The sequence below is a fragment of the Rhinolophus hipposideros genome, assembly GCF_964194185.1.
Source record: "Rhinolophus hipposideros genome assembly, chromosome: 18".
NCBI classification, from domain to species: domain Eukaryota; kingdom Metazoa; phylum Chordata; class Mammalia; order Chiroptera; family Rhinolophidae; genus Rhinolophus; species Rhinolophus hipposideros.
In genome coordinates, this window is record NC_138064.1 from 43,526,937 (window position 1) to 43,548,625 (window position 21,689).

The following is a 21,689-nucleotide window of genomic DNA, read 5'->3' on the forward strand; positions in this document are numbered from 1 at the left end:
TTTTTAGAGTACTTGATTACAGGGATTACTATAGGTTTGAAATGACTTAGAGTAATATATGTTTAATTTTGAATAGGATTATCCAGAGCCAGTTTTAATTTTTGAACCTTACACAATAATGCTTTTTTCACCCCAAATTCTACTATCAATAATAAGATATCATATGATTTGCAATGGTTAAGATTCTGGGCTTTCAAATAGAGTAATTTAGGTTCAATTTGGGCTCTTAATATTATAGTTTCTCTGTGACTCAATTTTCTCTAAAATGGGTATATTGGACGTTAAATGTGTTTGCAAATGTCAAAATTAAATTAGATAATGTATAAAAATTCCTTTCATAGCAAATGTTATTGTTATTTTGAAACACTATTATGAACTATTTTGAATCATAACGTTATTTCATATTGACCAAGTATTATTATAAAAAACCCTAATAAATGTATCTAGTTTATACAAGGAATGATTATTTGGATACATAGGAATGATTATTTGCAAAACACTTAGATTACAATATAATCTGATAAAATGATTTATTCTTTTTACATACAGAAACTTAGAATGTCATGCAAATGGAAAGGTAGTCACTACAGAACAATGCTATCTGAAACTTTTAGCTATGACTTGGGCCAGTGAACTAAAACATGTTGCAATTAAATCAGAAAATAATTACAGAATTAATTCCTTCAGGAACAAAATATCCTGAGTCAAATAAACATGCCCAACATTTTCATAAAAAATAAGGGTAGCAACTACAACTTCCAAGGTAAATTCCAAAATTTTCAGTACAGTTTGTCTAAGCACATCTCTAATTCTAATTACAATAGTCTTCCCAGGTTAACCTATTATATGATGACTATGTATTTGATTTGATTTGTTGTTCTGGTTTAATAATGATTCTTATAAATGAAAAAATGTCTTTATATTTTTTCTCTAATAAAATTGAATGGACCGCTGGACTCTCTGTATAATAAAACTCTAAGATTTCATTTTGGTTATTTTGTGAACCAATATTAAAAACAATGCTTCTTTTAGAGTTACAAGACATTATTATTAAAACAACATGAGCTTGGACTGAATAGTACATGCAAACATTTTTTAAAATATTTCAATATATCTCTTGATAATTCCAGTAACTATTTGAGATTTGCTCTAGAGAATTTATGCCATTTATAGTTATATATGAATTAATTTCCTGTAATTAAATTGAAACTTAATTTTTTTCAGAATGATTTATCCTTTATTTATACTTGGTATCATCATTCAATAAGATAATTTGCTGATACTGTGTTTCCCAAAAAATAAGACCTAGCCGGACAATCAGCTCTAATGTATCTTAAATTTTGCTCCAAAAGATGCATTAGAGCTGATTGTCTGGCTAGGTCTTATTTTGGGGGAAACAGGTACTTGTAATAAGCTTCCTAAATAGTCCAAAACATTAATTTTGGTTTATTTCATTCTACTATCAAATTTTATATTAATTTGCACTTACACCAGTGATAAAATCTAGAATCATTATTTGGAATTAATATAATTTACCATTCCCAGTAGCAATTACAAAATCTTTGTTCATTTAAAAAAATAATAAGAACATATCAAAAATACACATTGCATTTAACCATGCAGACAGTCAAGTTCACCCAAAATTGTGCAATTCAGATAGAAAATTAAATAAACTAATGACTCTCTAAAGTAATAAGTAGTTAATTGAATATTAGAGAGCACATTGACATAAGAGTGGCAAGTCATTCACAATAGTTAATCTCACTACATCGATTTTCATTCATAATTGAAATTAGAACTTATGTATAAACAGCTTAAGTATACAATGAAAGGTTTACAATAATTAAATTGGATTGTAAATCATTTTAAATATTAACAAATAAATGTTTACAGAAATCATAAGATTTTAAACATCAAGAAGTTAAATGTCATTGTCAATTGGACAAAGTTTTAATATTTGTAAGCATAAAATGTAGGAATATTGATAACTTAGAAAATAACACAAATCTAATTTTTAAATAAAGCCTAGTGACTTTAAGAAAACAGTTACTGTTTTGTTGTTATTATATAACTTCTTAAGAGTGTTTGCATAGTAATGTCATCTCCTATCATTTGGGAAATATAAATCTTTTTTATTTAAAAAAAATCATATGACTTACCTTCAAAAGGGCTAAGAAGGATTTTTAGTCAAATGCTCCAACATTTGAATAGACAATTCTTAGTAAGACCAAGTGGTATTCTGCAGAAAAGCCCTACACTGAAATCCTCATTACATAAAGTGTGTGAGTTTAAGTACACTTTAAAAAAAAAAAAAAAAAGATCACGACATCAAATCCCAGTGAGTGGTTTGTTGCCAAAGGAATTTGGAAAAAAAAAAAAAAGGAAACCCACACACATCACACTACTGCTGAGGACCCATTACCTATATCTGAGATACTCAGCAGCATTTTTGTTTTGTTTTTTGGCCATTTTCCCAGGCAAGTAAGTCAGAGGCCAGAGAGACAAAAAGAACTAACTTACTGAGCTGCCTCTAATGTACTTTTCTTTAACCTCCCAATCATTACCCAAAATGATGAACTAGGTCTCTGTGTGGAAATCATAAACTGGGGAAATTAATCAGAGTTTCAATTCCCTGTCATGATTTAGCTTGCACAACTTATTTCATGAAGTTTAAATAAAACCCACTTTTCTATACAGCCTTAATCTGAAGTTTGTTGAGTCTAATAACTTTGAAAACAGTTGGAGAGACTGTCAATCAACAACAGTGAAAACAAACTTAAAAAAGGGAAATAGCCTATTGTTCTAACTGGAAGTTCTTAACTGTTTATCATTTTCTGTTAGTTTTATAAAAGTTCATGAACACAGCAAAATCCCCCTACAAAAAAAAAACACACATTAAGTTTCTCTTAAATTTTTTCAGCCAAAATACAACTATAAAATACTATTTAAATAGAATTATTATTTAGTATAACCTCTTATTATATATTTAAAAAGTATATACGTAAGTTACTTTAAAAGAAAGTCATTATTTTTAAATCTAACCACCAGAAGTCCTTGTACTTTGGGAAAAGAAAGACTCTTAATATTAAGAATCCAGTCTTACAAAGAAATTCTCACAATCTTACAAACAAAATAAAAATCTTCAGAAGGTTAAACTGTCACCTATTAGGCCATCTGAATAAATACCTCCAAGTCAACCTTGAAATACAGCAATGCAACAATAACAGGCAGATATATATTTAGTTCATTACATCACATTTAACCAGTCCTTATCATTGGCTTGTTTCTGCTATTCCTTCTGGGCATGTCATGAATCCTATCATTAGCTAGCAGTGCAATACAACTGGAGAAAGGACTCCAAAGCACTCTTTTTTTCTTTAAGCATTGCTTTCTTTTTCCAGGGTATTATACTGACATGTTTATTTAAAAAGTAATAATACTTAAGGTATACTGGTTTTTCGTGTGTTTTTTTCAAATTTTAGACCATGTAATTAGGATAAAGAAGAAATGGCCTTGCACAATCTCATTATAATTTATGTTTTTCATTTTAAAAGAATAACTTACAGAGATTTCAGGTAACTTAATAAGATGATTTCCTTATAATGGTGACATTTTATCTTTGCTGTTTTAGTAAACAGGTAGTATAAAAGCTAATTTAAAAATATTTTGATTAAGAATATCAGTTTTATTGTGTTTAAACTGCTTTGCTTTCATATATATTTCTTCTAAACCATAATTCACGCACACACACTTTCACACACACCTTAATATGGCAATTCAGAAATAGCTCACCAACACAGAAGTTCAGATAGGATCTTTTTTAAAGAGTATATTTTAAACATATTCAAAGGATAAATTATAACAAAAACCTGAATAGTGTTAGAAAAATATATTTCAGAAAAAAATACATGCAAAATAGATGCCTAAATTGATATTGAACTTACTTGGATCACTATTTAATCAGTAGCTTAATGCCATCAAAATTCTCTGTCTCTGGAGAGGTAAATGTCACACACTCCATGAGCAATCCAAAGAATCAAATTTACATTTCCAGAAGCAGCTGTTAAGTGTTCAGTCCCAAAGACAACAGTTCCTGAGTGGCTTAGCACACAAGACTCAGAAAGCATATAGCTAAGTAAAAGCTGCAACTTTATAGATTTTGAGCAAAATAATACACCTTGAATAACAAGGCAGAAAAATGCTGCACCCATTTTACAGTAAAGAATACTGAGGTTTTCATTTTTAAAAGATCGCATACCCACAATATTTTGAAAAGATTTGTTTTATATGAAAATATGTCCTTGGCTTATGTAAATCCACTATAACACTAGATAAATTAAGTAGAATGAAGGATAAAATTTTCAACATACTGAAGTCAGCTAGGCAAGTTCTTTAGGAACTCTTTTCTTTTGTGCAAAACCACATAGGGTTTGGAATCAGACAGACATAGTGAATCCTGTTATTACAATGACTGGGGAATAAGGAGTTACACAACTACTTACTCCGATTTTCTCAACCAACAAAAAAAAAAAAAAAAAAGCAGAGGAAGCTAAATAAGGTGATAATAAAAACTAAATTTGGGGCCTGATTACCCGGTAGTCAAATGTGCTTCCCTTCCCATTGGGCCCCTACCCCTGTTCTCTCTTCTCTGTTTTGTTTTCTGCAGATTACATAGCACCCTGAGACATACACTTGACTTATTTTCTTGTCCTATCTCTGCATCTGCTGGAATGTTGGCTTCATGAGGAAGAGGATACTTACCTGCTTAGTTCACTGCTGAACCCCAGAACATAGACCAGACTCATAGCTGGTGGAACGACTGAACTCACACAATGATCATAATAACAAAAATTGTATTTTGAAGGGAGTGAGAATGATCAGAAATCCGAGGTTATTACTCTGCTCATTCATACCACAAATATACAATGGTTTGATTGGGATGAAGAGCCTTTGATGTAAAAGTGAATGGATCTAAGTTTGAATTTGGCATCCACCACTTCCTGAAGTTTACTGACTTCTTGCGAACTAATTTATCTCTCCTGGTCATAGTGAAAATACCTTCGTCTTAGAATTATTGTAAAGATTGAGAGTACTGATATGAAGGACTTTGTACAGAGCCTGACATATAGTATTTGTTTAATAAATAAATGCTATGATGATTGTTTATTAAACACATTTTTATTTTAGGAAATTGATTAAAGTAATATGGAAAAAAAATGTTGAAAATCATAGAAAGGTATAAAATAAGAAGTATCTTTTCACCCCTGATTCTATTCATCAGAAGTAACCAATGGTAGCTATGTTCTCTCCACCCCAGTAATCTTATGAATTTTAAACTTATATACATACACGTATGTATTTGGGATAATACATATATTGAGTCATACTTTCTGCAACATATTATGTGCCTTGGAGGTACCCCCATATCATAGATAGAGTTAACTCTTTTTCCATTATTAAAAAAATATTTCATAATAAATGATGTATTTTCTTTTAAATGACAAGTCTCCTATTTAATGGACATTTTTTGTTGTTTCTAATTCTTGATCTTACAAAAACCATGCTAAAAACTTATATACATATAGTTTTGTTTACCGGTGCTGAAAAATGTAATTTCTGGGTAAAAAGTGTGTACTTTTTTTTAGTAAGAGAATTGTACCAAATATCTGTTCATACACATACACAATGTGTGAGAATGCCTATCTTTATACACCACTGATGTTGGTTAACACAGAACTTTAAATTTGTAAACAAGACCCTTTTTATTGATAACTATTTAATTGAATGAAGTTTAACCTATTTTCTTAAGTATATTAGCTATTTATATTTTAAAATATTTGTGATAATATCCTTGTTCATCTTTTTGTTATGGGTTTGTCCTTTTCTTATTAATTAGTAAGGACATAGTCAGTTTTCTGACATTTGACAATTAAAAAAAACATTTTAACTATTTTCAACTTTATTTTACTGTATTTTTAAATTTTTATGCCATTAACTTTCATAGTAATTTTCTTTTAAGTATTGTGTCATGCCTTGAAAAACTTTCTCCACTTCAAGAATATAAAACTAAACAAAATTTTTTCTAGCATTTGTATGGTTCTTAAAAATCTTTGTAACAGTGCTTTTAGATAAGCTGATTCATGGAATTTAACACTTGTGAAGTAAAAGAGGAAGAGTAAAGTACGTTGAGTAATATAAATATTGCAACATATTTGAGAAGCAGATGATAGATGTATTACAAGGATTCTAGGAGAGGGATCACATGGCGCAAGTGCTTATCACAGCTTTATTAACAAAAATAGGTTTGTGAACTGAACAACGCACAGTAATCACATCCCTGATTTCCTTTCTTGTCAAAGAGAGTAACTATGGAATCTACCTACACCCTCAGGTTGAAGATTGAATCAGATGGGAGATTTAAATTTAAAAATGTAAAGCTGTATGCAGGTTCTATGTAGTAAAGATTTTTAAATGATTAATTTCTGTTTTTATAATTCCACAAATGAAGAAGCTTAGTAAGACACACATTGCAATTCTAGATAGTGTAGGTGAGCAAAGACCTATAAATGATGATGATGATACAATAACAGAGTTAACACATAAGAGGGCTTGAGACCTGCTAGTTGTCAAACTAAGTAGTTCCCGTGTATTAGCTCATTGACCTTTCATACCACCTTTCTGGGCTCTTTAGACAACTAGCTGAGGTCACACAGCTAAATATGCCAAAACAAAGATTAAAACCGACATAAACTGACAGAAAATCCTATACATTTTTCTGAAAGAAAAAAGAGATAAGTTCTTGATCAATACCTAATTTGACACGTTCTTTTCAACACATTTGTCCAAATTAAATAACAACTTTAAATAAATGGATATTGTATTGAGAGGAAAATCATATCTAAACACATCAAACAAGGAATGAACAGTGAACATACTCTGTAAGTGGCAAATGACAGAATTATTTTGAGATTAAATAAAACAAATAAAATACATTCTAAAGACCTTGTAAACCATCTCAAAACATTAATTACCAGTGTAATGCTATACGGTAAAATTTGTTTTATCACTTTAATTCTTGGGGATAACTAACCATGAAGATTTATACATATAGGCAGACATATTTATGCACATGTATATATACTCCCATGATTATGTATGTGGGAGTGTATATATACGAACATAGATCTAGTTTTTCAATTGCTATATTGTTTATTTACAGATGTATTAAACCAAAGGCATGTTCTACCTACTTTGTATGAAAAGGGGCTTCACATGTAGAAATGAAAATAAATATATCTGAACATAATTTAAAAAGAGAATATGGAATGCACAAGACAACGGTATAAAGTAATGCCAGTGAAAGGTTGAAAGTCTAAAATGGAGGTTTCTAATGTCACCTTTAAAAGAATATGTCAAAGACATTATTAAAGATAAAATAAAGAATATCAGGGTAATTAAATTTTATATTTAAACCATGTGGTCTAATGAATCAAAACACAGGATGAAAGTAAACAGACTTCATTAAAAATATAAAATAAACTTACCCATGTGTTTAATAGAAGCTATGGTAGGAGATGTGTGTGCAGGGGAGAATAAAGAGGAAGCACCTCTGGGCATGATTCTTATGTGGGCGGGGTAAGATCAATATGTAAATTTCATTGGCTATCTAAAAATGTAGGCTGATCCAATCTTTACTTGAAAAGTTTGCAGCACCAATTTTACTTTCTAAGAAGAGGGGGGGAAAAGTCAACATTTAAATGATACTAAGAAATGTAAGGAAATATTATAATCAACATAGTTGTCAGGGTAATTTGTACTCATACAGTAGATGGAAAATTATGAGGGGGGAAACAGAAATATTCAGGTAAAAGAATAACTAAGCCTCACAACATAGTGTGGTGAAATAGTAGGAAACAAAATCAATACAAAAACAAGCATTTACTTAATGAATGCCAAATAAAAAAAAAAAAAAGGTTGAGAAAAAAATTTTGCAATCAATTAATTTGAAACTTCACAGGGCAGAAATATAAAAAATGCACGGAACTGAGAGTACAATAAATTTTAATGTTGAGAAATGTAATCTAGATTAGAGATACTCCCTGAAGTGGGGTCTTAAAAATGAAATAAATAAAATACTTTTAAGAAGGGTTAGAGAAATCAATTTACGTACTCATTGGCTCTTGGCTTGATCAAAATGATGGACTTTAAAATACTAAAGTAATACCAGGTGTTACTCTGTTTAAACAACATTTAAAAAGTTGAAGGATATGATGGATGTATAAAAACAGAAAATTTACCTAAAGAAATCACGTGGATAATGAGACAAAGTGATTTTGATCCATTTAATAAATAAAAGACACCCGTCTGTCTTTGAAAAATTAAATTATATTGACATTTATGCCATCTGACAATCTGTTACCTTAAGTTAAAAGATACTCAATACTTGGGCATCAGATTCCTGAAAATATTAAACACACACACACACACACACACACACACACACACACACCCCAACTCACACACATTCACACTTTTCTGGGGACGTGGAAGCATGCCTAATTAGATTCCTTTTTAAAGCTGTATAAAAAGTAGTTTCTAAGAAGCACATTATATAACAATACTTTATTTTAAAACTCACCACAAAGGAAATAATACATTTCTAATTACTTTATTTTTCTGTTTGTTTTTTTTTTGTGTTTGTTTGAAGTGGGTAAGTTTGATCCTTCTACCTGACACTTCAAAGAACCATTTGGCACAAACCCTGCATTTTGGCGACACAGCAGATTCTGTTAGAAGTTTTAAAGAAATATAAAACAGTCTAACAAACCCTATAGTAAAATCAAACCATCGTTTTCCAAGTTGGTCCTCAGTGGGCTTTAAAGAAAGCTTTGCTCTAGGAAAAGCCTGAGTTTTCTGTCTTAGAGACCAGTAAGTTTAGAGTGCTACTTCTCAGAAACCCTTGGAAGAAATTAAAATATATTCTTAAGATTTCCAACGGTCTATCGGATTCAAAATGGGAACATCTTATTCTGAATGTATTTTTCAGTTTGAACAAAGCCTCATAGAATAGTTTATTTGTTAAAACAAAACAAAAAACCCACCACTTGGTATCACGCACACACGCACACAGATTATATATACAGTGTTTCCCCGAAAATAAGAATTAGCTGTACAATCAGGTCTAATGCATCTTATGGAGCAAAAATTAATATAAGACCCGGTCTTATTTTACTTATAGACTGGGTCTTATATTAATTTTTGCTCCGAAAGATGCATTAGAGCTGATTGTCCGGCCAGGTCTTATTTTTGGGGAAACATGGTATATCTTCCAGAAGCAAATGTTTTCCTAGAAATGTAATGGGTCATTTAAATTGCTTTCTTTATATATTTCCATGAGTATATTCTAGAAATGTAAACATTTGAATCCCGACCAAACAAATGGTGACAGACTACTACTCTATGATGCATAAGAGAGATATCATGTAAATTCAGAATAATTATAAAATGTCAAAACCTTGCCACTGTCCTGAGTGTGTCTCTGTGATAGCTGGTTATCTGCTGGAATAAAACAAATTAGCACCTGTCAGAGGCAGAGTGAAGCCTTCACTCTGGAATCTCCACACTTAAATTCTGAGTAGTAGAGAAGTTTGACTTACCTATTAAACTTCATTTTAGCCCTGACACTTTAGTAGCAGCACTAAAGTTTGCTTCACATTATTGGGCATTGACAATGGACTTAATAAAGGAATCTACCTTGTGGCTGAGTAGAAAGAAATCATCCATCCTTCTAACGCTGCTAGGTAGATTTAGGTAGCATCGATCCTGTCTATGTGGGAATATCTGTCATCCTCATTGATCTTCAACAAGCACCAAGGAATCACAACATGTTTATTGTGAGTATCCCCTTTCAGACACCTGAATGTCACTCCTCTTTATTTTAAGTTGTGACTTAAGTAAACAAAAGTAGGTCTTACTACGTATGGAATATCACCCTTAAATGACTCTGCCAGTCCTGTTAGTTTTGCACTGTTTGATTACTACATCTTTCCTGAGAGACTACTAGGACACAACTGTTTTCTTGGCTTTTGAAGCCCAAGGTCTCTCAGTTGTGGTATTTGGGTAAGCAAACTATCTTATTCCACAATGCCTCCAGTTCATGGGTAAAGATACAAATGTGAATTGAGATGCTTATGTTGTTTGAGTAATCTTTGTGTTAACAATACAGTTCTTTCCTGTTCAGAGAGAATACACAGATTATCATTGTTTTCCCAAGCTGCATGTACAAGGCTTGAAGCAGCATTCTCCATATATTCCAAGGACTGAAAACATTTTCTGGAGACAATCCAAGATTGTTGCTATGCCTGTTTTTCCTCTCATTTTCTACAACTCCTCAGGGAAAACTAGGTAATCACAGTAGGCAGCAGGAAAGAGGGCTACAGTGAATAAAATTTGGAGGTGAAATAAGTACAAAAACACAGAAACCACATCATCTCATGCAACTCAAAATTAAAAACGATTAATCATTTCCCTTGTTCCAAAGAAGCATGTCCCAAAATATTGTTTTTATAATCAGCTTCAGTATAGACTTTTTCTCTTTCACAAGCTTCTTTGTTTTCATTTTTCCTTCTGTTCTCCCTTGGTTACCATACATTTATCTGTCGTAGTTGACATTTGTTTGACAATCATTTTTATCTTTCTAATATTCTTTCAAAATAATACATGGTTTTAGGTATGTAAATTTGGAATTGCATCCAAATTAACTTTCTTCAATTGCATTTACAAAGGTACAGCCATCCCTAAATCAGCAGAAACAGTGAGTTTCTTTGGTTCTTCACTCCTTTATGAATATGCTCGTACTATCACCGGATGTTTACACATACATTGTCTTTAAAGGAATCCAACTTCCAATAGCAGATCAATACAGAATCATGGGTTTCCAAATGTTACCGAAAATATTTTAGTCAAAACTAAACTTATTCTGCCACTTATTCTTTTAACCTCATATATACCATTTATGCAGTACAAAATATTTAAATTCTTTAAAACTCTAAAACAAAAAATGAAGATTCAGTTAAATTTGTGCTATTTACTAAATTTTCTCCGGCTTATCTGACATGTCATTTAGGTTAGGGAAAACACATTGCAGTGATTTTCCTTTTAAGTTTTTTTTTGGTACAAATTAATTACTTAGAAAACCTCTTCTTTCTATGATAAAATATTCTACCTTTGAATATGTCACTTTCAGACACTCTTCATCCAATCCTATGTGAATAAAATAAAGACTGAGAATCTGCAATGTCTGTGTTTTGAAAAATTCCAATTCTTGTGTGTTAAGATGTGTTTGGGAGCATTGGCTTCAATTTTTAGTTAAAGATGAAACATAATGAATGAATCTGATAAAATTCAGCCATTTCAGTTGACTAAATCATAACCCTTATGAGATACCTCAATATGCTTATGAATTTCCCAGAGGGAAAAAAGACAGTAACGTTTACTCAAGAATTTAACACCCTCAGATCCTTAGTGCATCCTGTGTAGAGAGGAGAAGTTTGTATTCCAGAAGCCATATGTTGTTCCAGAAGCCAAGCCTCTCTTTCAGCGATGCCCTTTAATATTGAGTTCAGAAGGAAAGAGTCAAAAGGTGCCTCCATATTTTGATTTATAAAACATATATTAATGTGGTATCAACATGCTACTGCCTCTTAAAAATACCAACGTTCTAGCTAATATATTCCTTTATTTAACTGAATGGTATTATAAGAACATGCATGTTCCCTGAGGACTCACAAAAGTGATACGTCTTTGTTCAATATTGGTGGGAATCAGTCTTTCTATTATCATCTCTTCCCCATTCCCATAAGGACACTTGTGCTCATGCTGCTGGGAGCCATCATAAAATCGCAAAGAATGTCAACCTGGGTCAAAGCGAACACCCAAATAAAGGGAAGAGCAGAGAAAGTTAAGAAGAAAGCGCCAGCAGTTTGGTCCAACTGTACCTGAAGAGTACTAACTAACTCTGGAGTTTTCAATTATGTGGGCCCAAAACATCCCTGGATTGATCCAGTTAGTTAAAGTTGAAAGCACCCAAACTGTTACCCTGAGAGATTATGAAAATGTGGACTTTAGATCACATATATTTTAAACAACTCAAACATCTAACCAAGTTCTAGCTCATTAAGTGTGATCATGAAACATAATCAGTAGGCTTCTTTAAAAAAAGGAAAGACAGAAAAGAAAAAAAAAGTATCCCTGCAATATGGTTTTCTACACTATATACAACAGAGATACTAATAGAATAGAATAGAAAGCACATACGAAAAATACCGTGTGACTATATTTTATTCACCTATGTATTTCCAGAATACTTTAGAGTCCTACTCATGGGAAGTGTTACAAAAAAGTTCATTTCATCATTTACTTGTTCATTCAGCAGTTGCAAAGGAGTAAGTTACAATGACAATACTATAATGTATTCACTGTGAATTGCATTGGTAGTGTTTACTATTATATCTCAGATTTTAAAGTAGTGCTGAAACATAACAGGAGTCCAAATATTCATTGAATTGATGCTAAATAGGTACGATCACATAAAAAAAGAGACATGGGTATGTTAAATACTTTGTTAGGGGAGGAAGTAACTTGACTTTTCCAAGTTATCTGTTACCAAGTTTAAAAGGACTGGCTATTTTCCAGATGTGCATTTTTTTTTTTTTTTTTTAGTGTTTAGTAGACATCAGGAACATAATGGAATAAAGAACAGATGTAGTCTACTTTAAGCAAAAATCTTAAGTTATTAAACAGGTAGTCTGATTCATTCTTCTACATTAGAAAATATTCTTTTAAAGGGCTTTCGTGCTCTTTTCATCCTACTGACATTTATTGAATAAATCCAATACAAGGATGATTGACCTACTCCTGCAAATAAGCTTTTCCCAAACATTTAAAATGATCTAATGTACCAATTGTGTTTATGTGTCCTTTGCCAGGAATAAATATATCAAAATGAAGACTTCTAAAATAAGTCTTAAAATAATCACACCAAAAAGCATGATTATATATTAAATGTACAGCATTAGTAAGTGGTTGTATTGGATTATTTTGCCTATTAAAAATTCTTTCCAAGTATCTCGAATGTTATACTCTACCGTCTAATTTTTTTACATCAATCTACTACTCTCTTTATAGACAATAATGTGTGATTCCCTTGCTAATAATTTGATTCCTTTGGGTTGTTTAGTGGATTTGTTCCGTACTGCTCATTTGTTTTTTTAACAAACAGTGGGCCTTTATGTGGCTACGACATGTACCTCTGTTAAGGACGCCAGTGTGGCCTTACACTAAGGACTCTGGGAACTGGTGTTTCTGTCCTGGTGGCCGTTAATTCAAGAGAACCGGTTTAGGGTCTGTCTTTGCACTTGTTTCCATTTGTGAGATGAGACACATCCTCATTAACATGGGCATTGCTCAGTTGAATTGACATACTAGAGGATTAAAAAAAAATTGTAAAATTGGAGAATTCTGCAGAAATGAATGAAATATAAATAAAAATGGAAAATATCACCAAATGTATTCCTGTGCCATGAAAACCTCAGACTGATTCTTTTCATTTCTTCCAAGAGAAACTTTAATATGATGAAGCCTTGATATCAAAACAAAATGCATCAATGCCAAAACCCAGGAGAAAAGGACAGTAACCAGAACCGTGGCGCATTCCTGTCTCAGGAGAGGCTGCGGGCTCCTGACTGTGATCAACATACAAGAGTGGGAAGCAGTAGGGAGATAAGAGAAATACAATGCCTACCTCTGAAGTGGTAAAGAGTTACAGTTTATATAGAGAGGAATATGTAACTAGTTGAAAATGTACTTTAGGGAGGAAATACTCAAATTGAGGATGAGAGTAGTTCCCCTTATGTCTTTTCCATTATTGTAAACGTGAGTTTTCAAATAAATTAATTTTTAATATATGTGTGTGTCAGATTAGATGTATATTACTTAAAGGAGAAATAATATGGTAACACCTTTAAATATATTTATATGTGAATAAGAAGTTAATGTAAAATGAAAATATCACTAAAATGTACTACATATATGTACGGATATATGGATGGATTATTTGTTTAGAACTATTTACAGAAGTCAAATTTACAGACCCTTTTTATTACCACATAGATTTTATATATAATACTAGACTTGGTTTCTTATGCTTTTAATTTAATGCAATATATATACATATATATATATATATATATATTTATATCTCCATATATATGTGTATATATATATATATATATATATATATATATATATATATATATGTTTGGACAATGGGATAGTAACCAGCAAACATAACAAATTTGAAATAACTAAAATAACATTGTGAATTTAAGCTTAATTTTCACGTAGTTGCTATCTATTATAAACTATAAATTACAATTTTCAAAATCTGGTAAATTATAATATTATTTAGTTTGTGTAAATAATAAAAATACTAATATGATAGAAAAACTGGTCTGAATATTCTTACCAGCAAAATATGGAGATCTGGCACAATGCCAGTTAAGTGAGTTTTGTATTCACTGATAAATTGGGTTGCCATAGTAAGTCACAGTAACTGAGTTTCTAAGCAACCTAAGACTCCACAGACTTCAGATACTTAGCAGTCCACTGGTCTTTCATCATCCTTAAGTGAGAAATATGAAAATCTGTGGTACTAAACGCAAAGGAGGATTTCCTGATTACCCAATAGAGCAGTGTCCCCTATGAAATGTCCTGTTTTGATAGCCATTTAATTTGTTAAATAATAATATTTATACTGGGGAAATAATTGACTACTCAAAGTGCTAAGTGGATGGAATTAGGTGCAGAAATGGTCAGCATCTACTATGTGTTGGGCAGACAAATTTTTGTTGAATGAATAAACAAGATGCAAGACATAATCCAACTCACTAAAGACAGTCATTTACATAATTTTGACATTCATAAAGCCCTTGCCTTTTATACAAAAATATATATGTTTAGTGGCATTACCACACAGCATGGCATTTCGATTTTTTTCTAAGTATTTATAATTAGATAACGCATAATGGTAAATCAGTAATTGCTTGTGATCTGGTATTGAAATATTTAATTATGACTTATCTAGATGCTTAAATAACTACATTAACCACCCAAATATCAAATAGAATCATATAGGTCTGAAGCGTAAGCAAGGTTATGAAGTATGCCTTGAATAAGGTTGTGTTAACATTTCCAAGTGTCCCTGTCTGTGTTAAAAGCATTTTCTTCTTCATTTTTCTATCTTCACACAATACCCACTGAGGCAAACCCTTGCCTCCAATATATTCTTTTAATTCACTAGGCTCAGTTTCCAACTATTTAAGATAATCACAATGAAATAAAGTTAAGGCATATAAATAGTATTTGTTCCTACAGAATATTGTATTACAGTGCAGTAATAAAATTTATTACAGTCCAGTAATAAAATATCACTATTACAAATAGTCATATGTGACCAGTAAACTGAGTGTCTGGAATCAGTAAAATTTTACCTAATTCTAGTCCCTGGTTTTCTATGCTCCCGTTATTTTATATAGCTAGTTCTTACCAAGAAAACCACCAGAGGAATGATTTGCAAACTGAAAACTGGCTTTCACTTAATGGTTAATTTTTTAATGTTACTTCCTATATCCTGTTAGCTATTGCATCAAAGATTCAGGAAATCAAAGCAGCTATACAATATGATGACGGAGTTCTCTAACCTGGCGGTAATATAAGGTTGCAAAGTAACCTCTCAAACAGGTCACAGTAGCCACCTGTTGACTAGAGCCATCCCAGGAATGCCAGCAGTAGAAACTGCCTGTGACTGCTACTGGTTACTGTTGTCTGTAAGAAGTGAGGGAGGCAGATTCTTCTTTGTCCAAGATTGGGAAGACAATCACTCTGCTTTACAATCTGAATATAAGAGAGCCCCAAAATTACATAATCATATTTAATATAATTGCATCTTCAGGTAAAAAGTGATCATCTACAAATTAGCAGTCTTCCTGAGCAAATACATTCTTAAGAATGAAAGATAACTGCACATGAATTTACACTTTCAGTATGTAGTTCTATTAAGATACACCTACCTCTATTGTTGAATGTATATAAATGTATGTATGAGTTTAGATAATTTCAAGTATTTGTTAATGTATTGTAGTTATTACTGATAAGATCATAGAAAAGTTATTACACCAGAACAACTCCTTCCACTTTCTTTAAGATACAACTTTTTATCCAAAAGCTTGGGACAGGGTGTCTGAAAGTCTATAATATGTCATATACTCTACTTCCTGAGAGAAGAGAAAAATGCAAGTATAGCTTAAACTGAACAGAAACAAAGCAAAAATCAGATCAAAGTAAAAGATTCTAGCATTGCAGGCATCGGTCTTGAGTCCTACATTGCTAGGCCAGATAACTTTACAATGATTACATACGCGTAATTACCAGTTAGAAGTCCGATGAAAACTGAAAGGCCACCAATGTTAACGCACTTTCAAAATGCTGGTTGGAAGACAACGGGATTAATACTGATGACTCTGATTGTTTGCCCCAAGTGCTGGGTCAAATCACTGTTGTACATGAGTCAGTCCCACTTCCAAGTAGCCAAGAATGGCTGTGGAATTTTGATTGACACTCCAGTGAGGCAGTGGGATTCCTAAACCAAAGTAAACCCTGAAGCCAGTGTTTGCCAAGCTCTCCGACTTGTAAATGAGCTGTTCTTCACTCTGGTTCTTTCTTTTAAAAAAAAAAAAAAGAAAAGAAACAATTATTCTGTGACGTTTAAAAGAACACAGAAGCAGCTCCCTCTCCAGGGATATCCCTAGTTATTTTCTCATAGCAAGTCCCTTGACTTTTCATCCTGTGTCTTAGTTATAGGACTTTACAGTCCTCGCAGGAACCACATAACCGCATGCACATCCATGTTTAAGATAAGGAACAAAATGCATCAGTGAATATTTTCACTGTGCAAAGCTGGAGATGAGAACAACTTTGGGCAGGGCCTTGCAAAATGAACAAGTTCAGATTTACAATAGCTACAGCATTATTTTACCATATAAGAGAAAATAGCAGTATTTGATAGGTATACTATTATATATGCAACTCATAAGAATAAAAAGCATTAAAACAAAAATAAAGACAACACTAAAAACAAATCAATCAATTACAGTATATGCTAAATTAGATTAAAATATATATATATATATATATTTGTATATATATATGTGTATATATACATATATATTTTTTTTCCCCATATCATTTAAGGTGATAATTCTTTGGGGATGAATGTTAATGACTTGCATCCTGACACACACACATATTTAATGAGATTTCTTATGAGTATGTGGCCACTGTGCTCCCAGAACTACCACAAAGAGGAAGAAAGCATGACCCCTACTGTGACATTTTCTGTAATGTATTTCAAATACTTCCATATGAAATATATGAGTACCGAGTACTGAGTACTTTTAATCTACCTTCTCAAACTGGGCAGCTACCCTAGTTGTGAACACTCATTCGAGAGCTACTTACTTAGAATGTAATCAAAGTCTATAATTTTGTTCTCTTTATCTCCTAAAATATAGAAATTTGCATAACAAATGTAACAATGAGGTTTTCATTGGTGAAATTAATGCTTTCAAAGATTTATGAATTGGCTAGAAGTACTACTGGCTAACTCCTTACCCTGACATCACAGGCTATAAAAACCCACCAAACCCAGTTGCCTAAGGCTCAGTTCAGAAACGGCCCATCGTCTATCTCTGGATTTCAGGGTCCTCCTGGTTGCCCAGCAATGCCTGTGTAGTTAGCTGAATTCCACAGTGAGCATGTTCTGTGTGTGCCTCTGATGAATCTTCCAGGCAAGAACTACTGAGACACCTAAAAGGACAGGAAGCCAAACTTCATGGACTCAGGGAACAGGTTAGGGTCCTGTTTGCTACTCAGCTGTTTTAGTTGGACGCCAATCAGAGAGGGCTTTCACTGTAACTATGCTGGGGAGAAGATCTGTAACTCGCCTATTATTAGTTACTAAGGCTACCAATATTTACTAAGATAACCCAATAACAGTATGAGCCTGTATTGGCTTGGACAGTGTAGCGACACTTACTTTTGAGGAGCTCACATAATAGAGATGTAGCTCTCACACACACAGGGCAATTCCACATAAAGATTCCAGGTAGAAAACCACAAAGTCAGTTGGGCTCATAAGACATCCATATTTATTCAGATATAAATAGCTGTGACTCTTAGTTCAAAGACCTTTCACCCATTTCTATGTATGGTACATTTTTTCCTCTCTTGTTCATGACCCTTATATTGCAGAAATTGAAGGAATCTTAGGAATCAGCAAGTCCTGATCATTTAACTGATGAGGCTTTAGAAATCCAGGGAGCTGGAAATTCTTGTTCTACATTGCTGTAATGGCTATTAAAAAAAACAAAAACAAATAATCCTCAACTAGAATACTTCTTTCTTTTTCTCATTATATTTGTATTTTCTCCACTTTTTACCTCTTTTCACATATCTTTTCCCAGGTTCAGGACTGATATTTGCTGAAGCACTGTTTTCATTTTTTGTGTAAGTCATTAACCTTCTGTTCCTCTTCAACAATGCTAGTCAGTTTAATATTAATTTCCTAGCTAACTGGAATAAGTTATACCTCTTTGATTCCATATGCTGTTACTAAAGTTATTTGTTAAAAACTATCTGGTTCCAGTGCTCTTTTGACTTTTCAAATTTTATTTTAAATATTACCGATGTTGCAAATTATTTAAATTATTACATATAAAAGTAAAATATTTCTATTTGATTAATATATTCTGTTACTTCCTCGTCATGTGGAACAACTTGAAAAGTTCTAGGAAAGGAGAAAGAAGAGGACAAATATTTCTTAACATAATACCATGGGTCATTTTTTAAGTCAGCAAAAAATTCTAGAGTGAGGTGTTGTCAACCACATTATTACAGAGGATAAAACTGACAGAGGGAAAACTAGATAAATGATAAGATTTCCAGAGTTAGTATGAAATAGGTGACCTTGAGTTTATGCATCCAGGAGACAAGTAATATCAAATAATAGTAAGAGGACATAAGGATACGTGGTTTAGTATAAGCATTTTCTTGCTCATATCTAAATCCTTACCTTTGGTCAACGTAAATCTCTCAGCAGAAACAATTTGCTATACTATTTTGATGTTTTAGAATTATTTCTATTACTTTTATATACAAATTATAGTTAAAACAACAAATTTATTCACACAATTATTTAATAAACGATTCTTCTTTGGTACCACATATTTCTGGATCCAGAGATTATAAAAATAAATACAGTAAATAAAAACCTAACTTCATGGCATGATGGTTAGACAGACATATAGAAAAATTATCATAAAATAGGACAATATGTGGTATATTGGAAGGTTTATGGTGCAGTGAAGGACCTACAGAGGGGGGAGGTGAAAGAGAGATGACAAGCTTCACAGAGGAACACACCCATAGTCCAGCTCCTTTTTCAAGCGTAAGTCTGAGATCAATCACCTTGTATTAGCCAACACAAAGAAGGGGTAAAAGCAGAGGATATTTCTCCATCTTTAGAAAGATATAGCAATTTCTACCAGAAACCAGTGACTTCAAGGAAGAAAACAAAAAGTTGTTGTAGCAATGTCAAAATAGATAATAGAGAGAATTCATTGTAAATTATTTGAGTGCCTGCTATGTTCAGGCACTGTTGCTGGGTGGGGGTGGGGGCAATGTAGTTTCATTTTAGAATTTAATAGCAATTCACTGCCAAAAATTAAACTGCCAAAAATTATAACTTTGCTTATAAAAAGAAGCACAAGTAAGAACTAAAACTTTGACTTTAAAGCACAAAATTTTACTTAATGCTGAAAAAAAGAAGAAAAACATACTGGATATGTTTTACAAATATCTTTGTTTTCTTATTTGGTATTTTTATAGATAAAGAAAGGTTCATTTAAACTTAGAAAATGAGGGATTCATGTTGACTATTATAAAACATACCAATTTGAAAATCATGAAGACTAAAAGTAAAGGTATATATATAATTTTGTAAGCACTTTTTCATGATTTCTAAATCTAAGCTAGTTAGACTAAATATATCAAAAAGTGTTTATGACAGCTACAGAGTTCTTTGCTTATTAAGTAATACAAATTTTAAGCAGATATTAGTGGGTTTGCATGTCTCTTACTATGGATGAAGCATATCATCTTACTGTGAAACGTTAGGAATTAAAGAAAGCAAACATTCATATTGAGGCCTAAGGAAATATGAAACCTGAAGTTGTACAAATACGAATTCACAATAAGACAGAGACTTAAGTAATGCATTCTTATTTAAAGAAAATAAAATCAAGGTGAAATTTATTTCCATCTGAAACCCTAGATGAAAAATATTTTTATATAAAAATTTATTGGTTCTTCTATTTTTCACCATAAAACATTCTTAAAATCTAGACAACCTATATCATAGCAGTGTGTCATGGGAGTCGGCTTTTTAGAAGTACTGATTTTCCTCTAACCTCCTTTCTTTCCTTCACTTTCAAAGTCTTTAGACAGTCCTACTTATCACTTATTTTAAAATCTACTCTACAGGTGCCCCCAAGCATAATGATTTCTGGTCATATTCATTTCCAGGCTCTACTAACCTTATCAGATGCAGAGACAACGTGAGGACAGCAGACTCAATGTGTAACCCTTGCTCTGGCCTCTGTCGGGCAGTTTATCCTAGAGTCTCTCCCTTTTTCCTATTGCTCAACTGGATTAGGTAATAAGAACAGAGCCTTGCTCTTCTCTGTCAAATAGGTAACTCCCAAAGTTCCCTGAGGCAGGGAATGGACTTCATGGAACTTCAACATTTCAACCGCAAATAAATGTTCAGATATATGGGTAACCTCCTAGAACGGCTACTGGGCAAATAGTTATTTAAATCTAATTATAAATACTACCTCAACAGTATCGTATGGCCTTTCCTTCTTTAGGCTATGTACAATCAAAGCTATTTCTGGTGAGTATTTTTAAAATGTACTGAGATTATCTGCAGAATCTGATTGGAGGGCAGGAAATGAAGGCTTGTTGTGTGTTGACTGACTTTTAAAATAGTCACATCACCATTTTTATTCCATGTAATATGTCTCTTTGTACTTAATTTGTGAAATGATAACCTTATCACAAGCACCTCTTTTGAAAAACTCAAATTGTGTCGTACACATGATTAACACAGAGTGTTTATTACAGGCCACACATCATTTTAAGAACTTTATGTGGATTATTTAAATTAATCTTCATAACAACCATCTGAGGTGGTTGTTATTTCAAACAACCATTTGAAATATTGAGGAAATATTGTTTTCCCCATATTTCAAATGGCAAAAGTAGCAAACACTAACAGGTATAAGGACTGAGAGATTAAGTAACTTTCTCAAAGAGTGCTGAGCTATGGGTGAGTCGATTGGGATGCTTTTGTCTGCAGGTAACAGAATACTCCAATAAAAGTAGCTCAGTAGATGGGGGGACATGTGTGTATTTGTCAAATAATAAATATGAAGAAATACCAGCTTCCAAAATGCTGGCTTTTCTCCAAAACAGCCATTTGAAAATATTGGGGCGTCACACTATCTCTATAACAC

The 21,689-nt window shown here is 32.4% G+C and overlaps 1 protein-coding gene across 1 annotated transcript in view; it reads right to left on the minus strand.

The window, feature by feature from the left end:
- The window catches only part of CD36 (CD36 molecule (CD36 blood group)), a 52,986-nt gene extending 32,029 nt beyond the window's left edge, over positions 1–20,957 (minus strand). The window contains 2 exon segments of the mRNA XM_081079182.1: positions 16,486–16,776; positions 20,709–20,957. The gene's annotated coding sequence lies outside the window, so the exon portion shown is untranslated.
- Between the last annotated feature and the right edge of the window lie 732 nt (positions 20,958–21,689).